Below are 13,075 nucleotides of genomic sequence, written 5' to 3'. Positions count from 1 at the left end.
CGATAGCACAATAAGTGTTCTATTCTTCTCTAAACACGTTTGGGAAATAGCACATCTTCCTAGTATTTATCAATCTTTTACCAATACTTTATGAAATCAGATTCCTGAGGAGTGCTAGGGATGGGAATGAATAACTGGCAAAGAGCTTTCTCCTCAATCAGATCCATATCTGTAAATTTTGTACTTGTTCGGAAAAGAATGAGTTCTTATGAAATTAGCTTATTCAAGCATAAAACAACTTTTTTTTTGGTTAGATATCTATATACATAAAACGTCAAGTTTCAATGTTAACCGTTCTGGAAAAAAGCGGTCAAGCCTTTCTACTTTAGTTTGCCGTCCAAAAATATTTGGTATTGAGAAAATTATGTTATCGATCGTAATTGCGTCACAAGTATACTGCAAATATTACGATTACCTTCATAAGAGTCTGGAAATATATCTCGAAAACAAAAATATCTTGATGAATGAATTTGTTTAATGTCTTACTGTTTTTATGCCCCCGAAGGGAGGCATATTAGTTTTCAACCGTCCGTCCGTTCGTTCGTTCGTTCGTTAGTTCGTTCGTTCGTCACAACGTTAACTTTTTGCATGAAGGCACTTTACTCGCGAACCACTGCACCCAGGACTTTCAAACTTCACATGCTGATAGTACTTAAGAGTACACCACCCTTACTGACTTTGGAGTGACCAGATCAAAGGTCAAGGTCACAGGGGCCAACGTTAACTTTTTACATAAAGGCACTTTACTCGCGAACCACTGCAACCAGAACCTTCCAATTCCACTTGCTGATAGTACTTATTGAGTACACCACTCCTACTGACTTTGGGATCACCAGGTAAAAGGTCAAGGTCACAGGGGCCAACGTTAACCTTTTGCATAAAGGCACTTTACCCGCGAATCACTTCACCCAGGACCTTCAAACTTTACCCGCTGATAGTACGTTATGAGTACACCAACCCTACTGACTTTGGGATCACCAGGTCAAAGGTCAAGGTCACAGGGGCCAACGTTAACTTTTTGCATGAAGGCACTTTACTCGCGAACCACTTCACCCAGGACCTTCAAACTTCACAAGCTGATAGTACTTATTTATTACACCACCCCTACTGACTTTGGGGTCACCAGGTCAAAGGTCAAGGTCACCAGGTCAAAGGTCAAGGTGCTGCGGGGGCATTTGTCACCATTAGTGACAGCTCTTGTTGTTTCTATGGGTTGTGTAGTCCATTCAGTGTTAAAGTATGTTCATGCAAGCGCTAGGAGGATTGAGGGATGTTTTTGTTACTGTTATATATGTAGTGGTTCGCCTGTTGAGGATAACTTATATTAAGTCTCCCCTATCATTGTGGAACATGACGGGGATGATGACATATATTTTGTGCATAGTTACATGTCCATTAGTACTTCGTCACTAACATTTGCAAGGTGGCGCCCATATATATATTCAGACTGAGTGATTTATGGCTTTTGTCCTCGTTGTCTTTCTGTAATACTTTTGACTTCAAATAACCCATCTCATATGAGTAAAATTTGATTTTTGATTTTAGCGAAAAAAACATTGAATGAAGGGTCCATTTTATTTTAGCAATGTTTGTACAGACTCAACAGATGAATGAACAATCATATTAATTCACTTTCAATTTTGAAAAATATTTAAAAGTTTTCTTTGGTTGCAATGTTCCTTGCCAATCAAGATTCAGTAAAAAGGTAACCAGGTGATCATGTGTGTGAAAAAGTTGACATTTTCCCTTGCTATGGTTACTTGTGTTTTGCACGAAATTTATTAAACTTGGCTTTTGACTTGGTCTTTTTGTAAAGCAGCTGTTCACAGACGATCTGAAAGGAAGACAACGGGCAGGATTTCTTAATTACAAAAGAAATCTTATGTTAACTGCAAGTCTTAGAGTTACTGTAAGCAGGTAAAATAAAGTACAATAATTGATCTCCAATTTCTAATATAACCACAACTTTTCAAAAACGGATTTGATGCATGAAATAATTACAAAAACTGGAAAATATGTTTTCAGCCATTTTTTATAATATTCCCCTCCAAAATAGTGTTTTTCAGAGCCCAATAATATATAAACAGTGACAATAGAAAATTAACACTTCACCAAAGTGTTTTGACTCATCTTCCTAGTGAAAATAGATCTCTTTCTCAACATCATTCGTAGAATCGCCTTGATATTCAGTTCCTGTGGTTTTGTATAATCATATAACACATAGAAAATGAGTAAATATAGAAAATATTTCACTGAGAATTGAGAAAAGATCAAATCATTTTAAACAAGCATTTTATGATCAATTTAAGTCTCAGCACGGGAAACAGACGAACAAGACGTTCGATTCAATAAACATATTATATAGTACAATTTTCATCGTGACTGTTAAATTTATTCACAGGCTACAAGACTTAGTAAATCAAGGCTAAACCAGTAATAATGAGTAATATGCAGTGGTTAATACTGATATTATGTCACTGTTCATCAAATAGCTGAAATAAGAACTATTCTAATATGCTTGTCTCTGTTAAAACACGCTTACGCTAGAATGACGTCACGTTATCGTGCGGTGACGTCAATGTTTTTGTTGCGACCAAGAAAGTGCGCTACTATATTTTATCTACTGTTTTAGATTAAGGGCATATTAGAATCGAAATAATTTATAGCAAAAGAGTGTTTGAACACTATTTATACACTCGGGCGGTAATACGTCGTACAAATAATTTCACTCGGGCTGCGCCCTCGTGAAATTATTACGCCCGACGTATAACCACCCATCGTGCATAAATAGTGTAAACAAGAAATATCTTTAAGACAAGAAGTTTATGAGGTTTTCATATCATTTGTGTTATTCTATCATCTATCTAACATTTTGAAAAAAGCAAAACTTAACACAACACTTAAACAATTTAAATGGTTCTCTTTTAATTTTTAACAAAGGTCTCGTAATGGTGCAATATTGTTTCGTTTTTTTTCTATGTCGCATAATTACAGCAGTGGTCTCGAAGTCACTTCTCTACCTAGAAGACATTAATCGATCGGCTAATCACACCCTCATTCATGTGATACGCAGACCGTATTCAGCTCTCCCTGTAAGTTGATACATACTGGTATTTGAACAGGTTTCTATTACATTTATTAAACTTACTTATCATTTTAGATATATCAATATTCTTGCTAGATATACTGAGCGAAGCGTAGCTTTAAAACTGTAAACAGCGTCATTAAACATTCCTTGTCTGACATTTCACTTAGCGTTGCACAATCAGGAGAGTGAAAAACAAGAACAATCTTTAAAAAAGTAGTAAGACAAGAAGTATATGAGGTTTACAAATCGTGCCATTCTTTCATCTATCTAACATTTTGCAAATAGCAAAACCAAACACCACACTGAACAACAATTTAAATGGTTCTCTTTAGAATGTTCACAAAGGTTTCCTAGATGTGCAATTTTGTTTCGTTTATTCTACGACAGATAATCACACCCTTATTCATGTGATATGCAGACCGTATTCAGCTCTTTCTGTAAATTGATATATGTTGGTATTTGAACAGGTTTTTATCATATTTATTAAACTTACTTATCATTTTTCAGATATATCAATATTCTTGCTAAATATACTGAGCGAAACTTAGCTTTAAAACTGTGAACAGCGTCATTTAGCATAAATGCTTTGTCTACATTTCACCCAGCGTAGCACAATCAGCAGAGTGAAACAAATAGCCACTCTGGTCCAATCAGGCAGAGTGTTGCATAAATCGTTCATTTTGATAAATTATCTATAATGCGTTATCGAGTAGTCTGATTTGCAAACTGAAATCACGTGGCATGGTCACGAATTCGTTCTTAATACGGCATTCGCCGAAAAAACACTCATTTGCTATACATTATTTCTTAACTAATGACGGATAGATCAGCAATTAATGTTTTTGTCTATATATCATCGAGTCTTATATATCGATTATATGTAATGTGAACTCTATCCCTTTTCTATGTTGTTTTGATAGTTCGAGCATGATAAAGTAAATTAACGTACGCATTTTGGATAATTGGGATTGATGTTTTATTGCATTTTCCCGCCAGTTTCGCATCTCGGAAACAAGCTATCTTATTCAATCAAAGATAAGGCTAAATCGCCCGCTGTTATATGTTAATCAGTTTCCATTTTATGTTACAAACGAAGGAATTATTTACATGCTTTGTACTTAAAGTGGTGTTAATTATAACTGCAGGTAGTAAGTATAACTATAAAACTTTGCATTTAAGCGTTTTCAGAGTTTTCAATTATTTTATCAGAAATGTTAAAAAAAAGGGGGGGGGGGGGGGGGGGAAGCAAAAACACTACACTTTGAAATGAAAATTCATTTAAAATCATTCATCTGAAGGGCCATTCACAAAGGTGTTCAATCAACATGTAGCATAGTATGTTGTCACTCTAAACGATGGGTAACTGTATGAAAGTACTGGGAAAAAATGAATAGAAAGCATGTAAAAATGTTCGAGTATGGTAGATTCCTTTTTGAATTGTTACTCTCGTTCACATAATAAGCGTGTTTTGTTTGTTTCCTTTCAAATCCGGTTGCATGCCATTTCAAATATTAATTCACGACTGTTGTTACAAAACCTGCTAAAGCTTGTAAAATAGCATAAATCCCTAAAATAAAATGGTGTGAAGATCGTGTTATGACTTTGAATCCCCAAGGCAACTACTAGGTAGTCACTGACACTCGCGGGGGAATTGATCTTTGTGAAATTTATGTTAACATAAATCCGTGCAACTGAATCCGAAAGAATAAGAAATAGCCGTTTTGCATAAATCAACGACATTTTTGCCCACGAAATTAAATAATTTCGCAGTAAGTGTTTTGTATATTGTAAGTGATTGAAATTAGTAGAATATCCGCTTTGCTTGACATATGTATTTACATTGACTTACATGCTGATATCTTTGATGAAGCTTTGATTAAGCTTTAATTTCAGAATAAAAATAACGATACATTTATGGTTAACTTGCGTTTTAGTTTTTGATGGTTAAGTAAAGCCCATATGCCTTCCATGACATTGTTTCAGTCATATGCGGTCATGTGCGTAGGACAAGCGACCTTCCGTAAGCCAGCTGGATGAATTCCTCGAATGAAGTACGCTACAGCCCAAGATAGGTTTCAACACACGTCTGTTAGGGCCCTAATTTGAAAATGATTATCAAATTATGTAACATATTAAAATCAATATCCTAGTTAATTACTTTCGGCTATATTTTGTATAGGCTTTTGTTTATGTTTCACAGTAAAACACCACTCGGCTTGTCACAGAATATTAACATACTGATACAGATCACATTAACGTAAAAAAGAGAACCTGTAGATAAAAGTCTATTAATATTCAACTGCTTTTTCTCCGTTCCACGGAAACCAACATCCTAGTCTAAATTATCTAATGTATAGTCCTTTTCTGATAATATCTATCGTGAATTGCAAGTGAGATCATTACGGAGAAGTTCCATATCAACTAAAAGATATGCTTAGATATCTCGCGGCTACTGATGACTTGACACGAACGTGATTAAGGGTATTTATCAGAAAGCTATTGGCAATGGAAAGGGAAATTACAGGAAATAGACAAACTCTGTTTTTACATATATTTTTTTATCAACAAAAGTTCCATGAAAAAAAAAACGAAATACGGAAGTATTAGTCTAAGACATCACTGTGCCAAGTGTAATCAATTTTGCATTTAAATGAAATAAATTTAATTCCCAAATTTATTCATAGCTCAACTGTAAAAAGTAAGTCCTTAAAACTTTGAATTCATTTTACAAAAATGTAATAAAATGAAGAAATACGACAGGCTATATTTAATTAAGTATATTTTATCCCGAGCATAAAGTTGAGGGATACAAAAATTGAGAACAAGAAGGTATAAAGTTTCAAGGTACTAGGTATAAAATTGGGTTTGATAATTAGATCGCATATATTAGCATATGTCAAAGACTTAACTTAGATTTACTCAAATTTTATTATGTATGTCAACAGTACTATGCATTAAGTTAAGAATAGAAGACACTTAATATATGTCTAGGTAAACACTACCACCAAATGAAAACAACTGGAACTTCGCTAACATACGAATGTTACTGTAGAGTCTTTAATTATGAATGTAGTTTATGTATACATTTAAGTATTGTGTACAAATCAGAAATGTTTTCAACCTTTCTGAAAAATCAAATGTCAGTGAAGTTCAAATGAGTGACGGCGAAAGTACAACGAAGCAGGTCATTCCTAGTACAGCTAAACGACTCAAGTTGCCAAATTGCACAATTATCAATTTTGTATTATTTGTGTATTTCGCCTCTGAATTAAAATATGGCAATAAAATGTTATTTAATTTTCAAATACATCACGCGCTTTAGCTGCATGCATGTGCTAGTGTTTATTATATCAAATTCGATAATTGCTCAACTGCATTGTTAAAGTAAAAGGTCATACTCTTTTAAAATGTCACTCTAGAGGAAAATGACTGATACGTATTCTTTTTATAAGCAATTATATATCATGAAGTTTCAAATTTTTATACCGTTGAAAGGAAAACAGTATGCAAATGAAACTGTCACATTGAAATTATTCTAAAAATGTGTAGGTTTGAAGGACACTTCATACTTGGCGTAATGGAATGAATCTATATTTGTCACAGAATGGTGATCTGTGCTATAAATTTACCATTCCTACACTAATCATGCAAATAGTGACTATGATGTAATGATAAGTTATAGTAGTTACGTAAGGATTCGGAATAACAATAGTACATATTGGAAATAATTGTAAGATCATAAATGTTTGTTTATAACGTAATGAAATGTAATACAATGTAAAATATAACCTTTTAGTAAACGTATAAATAAGAAAGAATGTTCAAGAAATATGGCAACAAGAACATAATTCTGTATGCAATACTTACCAAAAAACCGTATTATCCTATATTTAACAACATATGTAAGCACAGCAAATATTATTTAATTATTATTTAATTATGACAAAGTTTGCTATACAATTCGTGTTTTGATACAAGTTTAAAAACAATGTTGTTAAAAATTACCATGGAATAAACACCTCATCTTCACAAATACCAAGTCCAATAATGTTTTAAAAGTTACGCTGGCGCTGTATAGGAGGGAAGCAATTATTGGTAAAGAGGGTACCAAGCTTTGCTGTAGAAGATAAACAGATCGCCTGTGTCCTTATAATAGTCTTTTCTGTTCATACACATTGTCATAATTCCATGTACCCGTTACGTCTGAAAGAACATTTGACCTGAATTGAGTTATTTTCATCAATCTGTTTTGGACTGTTGATGGTTTTTTAAACAAGTAAATCTTATATGTATAAAAGTGACTGATTATGACCTTCTGTGATGAACATTTCACAACTAAGCTTCCTCAAAGCAAATCTTATTTAAGAACAGTTATTCTAAATGTAGACAATTGAAATATTTGATAGAATTTCCTTATAATATTATAACGAATTCATGTCTTAATACGTTCTGCCTTTATAAGATAGCTACAGGAATAAATACATCTAAGTATGTGTATCAAAATAGTTTCAATAGAACCTCGTTTTCCACCGTATTCTTAATTATGTAAATAAGCTTACAACGTGTTTAACTTATAGCATACTTTTACAATTACATTTCGTAAACTATGTGATACCTCCAAGAATGAACAACTGTCATTGTTATTTCTTTTGCTAATAATGTTTTCTACATTTCAACAAATTTTGTTTCGTACTATTGGGTAAAACAGTTCATATAGTAATCATTCCTGAATCAATGTTGGGTCCTTTTCACAAGTGGTCTAATATAATATTTCTTTTAAGATCCCCTTTCGGAGGGCAGAGAGAGGATATTCGCCTATAAAACTTTTTACAATTTAAAACTAGAAATACCTCTATCTTTCATACAAATTGAAATAGAAATACTTCATGTACATCCACTGAATTCCATTGCATGATGTATTTATATGAAATCACGCAGATTTATATGATGGAATGTCATGAAATATTAATAAGCTTTGTGTCAACAATTAATCCTCTTACCAACATTATAAAGGCTAACTACTGATTATACTGAGCATGAGAAATCACACATTTTGTGCTGTAAAGTTAATTAAAACAAAGAATTGCAGTGAAGGCATGCTGTATATCTGAATATCGTTGGAAAAAATAAATTATTTACTAAACCCTCAAAACAATATCTTATAAAGTAGGTCACTATCGATAAACTAGGTTTAAACAGAATTTAAAACTGGGTTAGTCTACAGCATTAATATTTCTAATACAAAAAAAAATTGTATTTACTTTCATATGTGTTTTCTTTTTACACATTATTATTTTTTTATTTGAAAATGACTGCATAGAAGGCTGAGGGATGATATTGTCTAAAAGATTACGAGTATTTCAAGATTTTGGTTTTGCATGTCTTCCTGTTTTGATCCCCACCTTCATTTGAAATAAATGTACAAGTTATGTACTTTCAACACTTAAGTACAGCTTCGTCTGTTGCTACTCCAGTCCAGTGAGGAATGTATAACGATGTATTTAACATGATTGATTCTGCCTTTGCGACCAGTGCAGACCAAGATGAGCCTGCACATCCATGCACTGTTCACTTTTCAGTCAGTAAATTTTCAGTGAATGCCCCTTCAAATAATAAATGGCACTACCCAAATTGAATGATAGACCAGTCCATTTTTGAAATTTAGCATGGTAAAGGTAAAAGAGCTTGGATAGTTATATTCATTTTCTTGACTTACATCAAACGTGTACTTAAGTAACTGGTTCATTATTGTATCTTAATTAAGCTAATTATAATACGTAGAAATTTAAGTCTAATTTTGAATTAATTGCGGGATTCAACAAATTTGCATTGATTGAAAGTTTTAAAGGAAATTTATAAAACGTACCTTGCTATTAGTTTGCTCGGTTTTGTCCTATGTTTCCAAAGGAATTTTTACAGCTTTACATGCGTCTACCTCAGTAACAGCAATCTGATAGTGTTGCTGGAACCTTTTTCTGATTAAAACTTACAAAGCACATCTAGTCAATTTGTTGTCATGTGAATAATATGTTTAGCGTAATTGTGGATCCACTTCATTCTTTTACTGCAAGCTTAAATGGGCTTTTAGTAAAGTGATTTATACGTATATTTCATTTTCAAGTCTACAAGTTTAAGTGCAGAAAATACAGATCACATTTATGATACGAATTAAAATACATTTGATTGTAAAAAAAACAACATTTTTTTTTCATATATAACATATATGTCCTTTCCTTGGGTGGTGACTTAATGCAATTTAGTCATTCACTTATAGTTTTAGCCGAAAACATTTTAATGCCCACATTTTACAATGATATTACACAGTACCATCTTTGCGCATGTGATGTAATGTAAGTGACTAATGTTTATATCTTACAACAATGAAAACGCGCTTTTAATATGTCTATCTTTCTCCTAGATCACAACCACGACTGTATCTATTCATAATACTGATACATCGTCAGAAAATACCTTTCCTTCGTATTTTAATTAACTTACCGTCAGATGTCATGGAGAAACAGATGAAACTATATGTCTTTGTAGAGAGATTAAATTTCTCATTTACATGTATAACCCTTTTTTGTCATTGAAATACTGGAACACATATGGTACAAATACGAAAGGTGCCTAACGAATATTTGATAAAGGTACAAACATACATATTTGCTTAGTGTATTTCATTAGTATCATATCAATTTAAAACGTACCAACCACCTAGACAGAAAATTTGTATTAACGTCACTTATATATTCTGTAACCTGTCTCCCTATTTTTAGGACACGGGTAGAAATTTGAACCTTGGCTGACATCTGTCTTTATGCCGGCAGCTTGACTTCTAACATTATGCTAGCGAAGGACTAACTAACTGTAGGTGTTAAGGGTGTTTCTCTTGTTGCTCTGTCTTCTGAAAAAGCTTTGAGTACATACGTTTTTGGTTCTAAAGGTTTGCTTTTTATATTTTTATACACGAGCATTTTTGTGTTTTACATGCCATGCCTTTTTGTTTCCATTACGTGTGTTAGAGATTCACCTGGAGGGGATTACTTTCACTTACACTGTCCCGTGTCTTTGGAACATGGTGGGGGAAAGAGTGAGGTTGGGTGCGCACCATAAACCAGTTTAAGCTCCCCAGTGGTGTTTTTGCCACTGACCGTTCCAAGGCGGTGCCCCACTGTGTTCCTTTGTTTGTTCGGTTTTTCCTCTTGTGTAGGCTTTGTGTGTGTGCGCGTGTATGTGTGTGTGTTCCTTTGTTTGTTCGTTTTGTCCACGTGTGTTGGCTTTGTGTGTGCGCGCATGTATGTGTATGTGTGTTTGTGGTGTGCACGTCTGCGTGCTGTGGGTTTCGTTTTGGGGAGGCTGCAATTTTGGTACGTGGCATTCCCTGTTTGATATTTGTCTTTGTTTTTTTTTTTTGCTGATGTAGGTCATTTTGGAGCGATTTCGGAATTTCACAAATACTAGTTTACTGCACTGTCATCCAATTTTATAATGATATTTAGTAATCCGCTTAAGGACATGTTATATCAGAGCTCATTTATCATATTTTCATAATCCTTTATGAATAGTTAGCCTTCAAAAGTCAAATCAATATTCTCACTAATTTATAGCACGGTTTTGTCATAGACATATTAATGACCAAAACAAAGCACATTTTTTTAATTCCTGTGCATGCCTCTAACATATTCAAATCGCATATTGTTCAATTATGTTAATTGGAAAACGCCTTTATATATGTTATTGAAATTAAGGTAACAGAGAACAATTGTAAGATTTGATAGCACAGCCCTCACACAGACAGGTGAAATTGACAAATTAACGTAGAAAGTATCTTTTTTCATATTACTTCCATTGCTCATACAACCGTCATAAATACCTTTCATCTAGTCATCATATTATATTCTAATAGTGCTTTTATCATGTTGCTCTCTAAGCAAACTGTATCAAAACTACTTTGGTTACAAATACCATATTAGACCATGACAGCTAGTTCTTAATTTAAGCTAAATAAGTCAGTACTGGGCTTAATATCACACCTACACCATACAAGCAATATATAAAAGGGTAGATTTCTTGGAAGCACAGAGACCCCAAACACATTCATAGAGCCATGCATCGCAAAGTAGGCCCACAACAAAAAGATGCTGTAACGGAAAAATATTGCAGACGAGTTGCTCCAAAAATCCAACAAGTACATTTTAATTATATGCAAAATACAGAAAAAGGGGGAAGGTGTAAGGGTTAGATAAATGGGTCGGGTGTTGGGGGAAAGTAGAGCAAGGATGAATATTCAAAAGGGAAAATCACATTCCTTAAACACAGTAACCCTACAACGTAAACCACAGCAGCGCAGACATCCACGTACAAGACATATCTAATGCTTTAAACATTCTAATGTACGGATAAAGAATTATTTTCATCCTTGACTGCCAGCTGGTTTTCCCGAGCAACCTTATACGTCAAGTGGTTACAATTATCTCCAGCTTTAATCTCCAGTGATATGATATTTCATTCACGAACTGTATCATTTGCGTTTTATAACAATGTAAGATTATAGAAATTTCACACGTCAGAAGCTTAAACAGTTTTGAGCAAAGCAGGAGATCACAATATAGTGTCTGTTGATTTCCAAAGAAGACAGACAATTATTTAATAATTAATTAGTAAAGTAAAGTAATTTAACTATCGTAGAAAATGTATTAAGAAAAGTTTGGCTTCTCATTATTTATTATCATTACACAGTTACATCCACTATACATTTTGTATGGAAAGCAACAAAAGCGTTCATTTTAGATTAACAACATTGGTGTAATAATATAAAGGACGGCCATTTCCGCGAGACTGCACGCATAATTTGACGTTCTTCACAAAAAAATGTGAACAAAATGGTGTCGGTCAAAAAATTCTTGTATGTTGTCATGGAGTAATCAAAAGTTTCATTTAATTAAGACATTTATTGTATAAAGTTACAACACAAATATATTCTAAAACTACAGACAACTAAATGACATGGAAGATCGTACAGTATGTCTAATAGTCAGGATAATCACGTCACCAGCAAGCGATTTATCATTTACATCTAAATTTGAATAACATAATAATCAAAATTAAGTATCCGAAGGAAAATTCCAGATGAATGAAACCGATTATTTTACACTTATATTAAAAAAACAATGATTTATTTGCCACATACAATCTCAAAAGCTCACGGAACTAATTCTCCGTCAGACTATTTTTCTTTAAATTTGCACTTTTGATATTCGCTAAACAATTAGATACTGGAGACCGAATAGTATTACGATTTTCACTAATTTTGACCCTAACCCCCAACACCTATTTCTCAAAAGTAGTGCGTTGCACAATTTTAATACTTTAATGAGTACTTGTTGAACAGAAATACGTTGTTAAGAGGGAACAGTACAAATACAACAACAGTAAATAGTTGCAGAGGTTTTGCTATACTTACCACAATGCTATTTCATTGCTTTAACATCTAGACGTTGGCATAAATTCCAGTGAAACACAATTTGAATATATTATGATACCAGTAAATTTCAGTTATGAATGTGTACGTAATTTTCGTTTATAGAATGGCACATCTTCCCAGTTATCAAGTCCAATACTATATGAAAACGATATCTGCTGAAGCTCCGTTGGATATTGGGAGCAATTATTGGCAAAACCTTTGTCTGCAAATGTTGTTAGATCTATGCATTGTATATTTGCTCGGAAAAATAGTAATTACTATCATTTTAACCAATTTAGCTTTAATATGCTGACTCTATTCATATTTTCAAATGTGTCGTCCTTTTCCTGACATAATTAACCTGCCTTCAAATACTTAATACTTACTGGCTTCAGTGAATATTTACCGACATTTGAAATGGTTAATACGTATTAAAATAAAAACACAGAGTAAAAGTATACGATTCGGTAATATGCAAGCAATATGATCAATTACAGTTTGTTGTATATGGTGTATTTTGTTGA

At 33.3% G+C, this 13,075-nt stretch overlaps 1 protein-coding gene across 1 annotated transcript in view; it reads right to left on the bottom strand.

Moving 5' to 3' along the window:
• Positions 1-12,713, bottom strand: part of LOC123524998 (uncharacterized) — a 196,421-nt gene extending 183,708 nt beyond the window's left edge. The window contains exon 1 of the mRNA XM_045303668.2: positions 12,552-12,713. The gene's annotated coding sequence lies outside the window, so the exon portion shown is untranslated. The remainder of the gene's footprint in view (positions 1-12,551) is intronic.
• Between the last annotated feature and the right edge of the window lie 362 nt (positions 12,714-13,075).

Source organism: Mercenaria mercenaria, chromosome 3 (assembly GCF_021730395.1).
Source record: "Mercenaria mercenaria strain notata chromosome 3, MADL_Memer_1, whole genome shotgun sequence".
NCBI classification, from domain to species: Eukaryota; Metazoa; Mollusca; class Bivalvia; order Venerida; family Veneridae; genus Mercenaria; species Mercenaria mercenaria.
Note: the sequence above shows the minus strand (reverse complement) of the source record. Positions and strands in the feature narration are given on the sequence as shown.